This window comes from Macadamia integrifolia, chromosome 5, assembly GCF_013358625.1.
Source record: "Macadamia integrifolia cultivar HAES 741 chromosome 5, SCU_Mint_v3, whole genome shotgun sequence".
Taxonomy (NCBI): Eukaryota; Viridiplantae; Streptophyta; class Magnoliopsida; order Proteales; family Proteaceae; genus Macadamia; species Macadamia integrifolia.
The window spans coordinates 17,047,519-17,050,044 of NC_056561.1; positions in this window are offsets into that span (position 1 = coordinate 17,047,519).

The following is a 2,526-nucleotide window of genomic DNA, read 5'->3' on the forward strand; positions in this document are numbered from 1 at the left end:
AAAAAAAAAAAAAAAAAAAAAAAAAAATCCCCTCCCAACCCAAATGTATGTTGTTTGAATATGAGAAAAGAATTATGATGATGAAATTACAAATAACAAGAATGAGACATTATAGAAAACTAAAGATAGAAGTTTATTTGAAAAGTATATATTTATCATAGGACATTAAGATTGCTTCTTTTCCTTAAAGTGTAAATTCATATTTTTCTTTCAATCTTATTGGGTTTGATACATGTAATGCATATCAATTATAATTTAATTGTTAAAAATATAAAAAAATTTGTTGATAAAAGAAATTTTAAATTTTTAAAACCCTTGGAGGCCTAAACTTGAATTAGAACCTAGCAACAATAAATCGACCAACCACTAGAAAAATAGACCATGTCATATTATAAAGCAGATATCAATTTTGATATAGAACAACCAGGAATAAATGCAACATGTGATCAAGATAAACTTAATCGGAAAAAAAAAAAGTAATTTTAACTTATATTTTTAGATATTAAGAAACAAAATACTTTAAGGTTAATTCAAACATTTGTATCTACTTTATTTAGCTACATTTATATTTACATAATAGATAAAAACGAAAAAATGATACTATAATTTATATATTCTCGAAATATTTCTTCTTATATTTTAAGATTTTAGTAAGAATCAACATTTCATAAAAGATAAATACAAAACAGCAAACTCAATCTTATCTAAATTCTATTAAAAATAGATAATAAGTGAAATGATGCATAGTCCAACAAGTTAATAGAATCTCAGTAAATGGGGTTGGCTACATGAATTCTTGCTCTCCAACAGGTTCTATCCAATGATATATTTGGGACATGACTAATAGTATGCATGTCATTCCTCACTACTTAGACTTACCCCCTATCTCTTTTAGCTCCTCCAATCCATATCAAATTACTCCTTCTTATCGGGGCATCCTCAAGCCTCCTTTGAATATGGTCAAACCATTTCAAAGGACTTTCATGGATCTTGTTATTGATCGGAGTAACTCCCAATTCAACTTTAATATGTTCATTTCTTACCTTATCTTTTTAAGTTTTGCTACTCATCCATCTTAAAATCTTGTATTAACTACAAATAGCTTGTTTATATGACACTCTTAACTGCCCAATATTCCGCCCCATATTTCATAGTCGGTCGTACAATAGTCCTATAGAAATTTTCCTTAAACTTTAAAAGAATATGCCAATCACACAACGCTGCTAATGCACCTCCCCACTTCATCCATCCCACTCTAGTATTCGTAATAGATGATAAATACAATTTATAAAACACATGTACATAGAGAAGGAGCTAGATAGTGTGGTGCTTGCACCATATTTTTCTACATTAATTTGTTAAGATCTCATTTTCACCCTTAGTTCTTAGTAACTAAATCCCACATAATGGACATGAGAATAATAGTTCGAAAAAGGTCCGGTCTTAATGACACAAAGTTATCACCTATATAGTGGGGTATAGGACCCACAAATAAAAATTATAACTTCAATCCTAACTGATATGACCAAAGATCGAGTTCGTGTTAGACTATGGACCAAAGAAGGTGATAAGCACCTCAATCTATCCAATTAAATCGAACTTCACCTTTATTTGTTACACTATTTGAATATATTAAATTATGCATCATGATATACTTCTAAAACATGATAATATACAAAAAGAAGAAGTAGAGCTAAGAAACTCACATCTGTCTAACTATGCTAGAATGCAAGGATTAGTATACTTGAAAAGAGCCACACTAAGCATATTAGTAAGTTATTGTTTGTTACCAAAACCACACATGAAGGATGAATATGCTAATATACAGTTGTATTAAATTACAAATGCCACCCTAAGCATCAAGTTTGAAAGAAAAATACATTTGTAGACAAAAATCATAGCATAATGATATCAAAGCTCAGAAACAAAGAGAGAAACACTAAATTAACGAAAAACAGAAAAAAAATTGAAGAAAAATAGTTATGCTTGAAAATAACTTAGTTGCCCCTACATCCAAAACTTAGCCTATGCATTCAAAGAAAAATTAAGAAGACTAATATGAGGATAGCCTAACCTATCATAGCATGATCAATACAAGGAAAATCATTAGAACAAATAAAAGAAAATTATATGTATAACAAACCTTATTGTCCTATATTGTAGGGGTGTCAATTCTGAGTTCGCACCGATAGGCCTGATCGAGCCCGACACGTTTATGGTCTGATTTGGACTGGCTTGATTAATAAACGTATCGGACTTAAGCCCGACACGTTTATTAAACGGGCATTCACGATGCAAGTAGCTAGCCCGTCGGGTGCCCAACCAAATCGACACATTTATATGCCTGACTTGAACCAATTCGTTGTAGCCCAACTCTGTCCGACCCACTTTAATATTACATAAAATTCCTATTTTACCACTATTAGTAAGAAACAAATTATGCTTTCTTACCCTTTACTTTGTAATAGGATTTGATTTAATTAAGCTTTATTTTATAAGTTGTAAAGGTCATAATCTCTTTTTTTT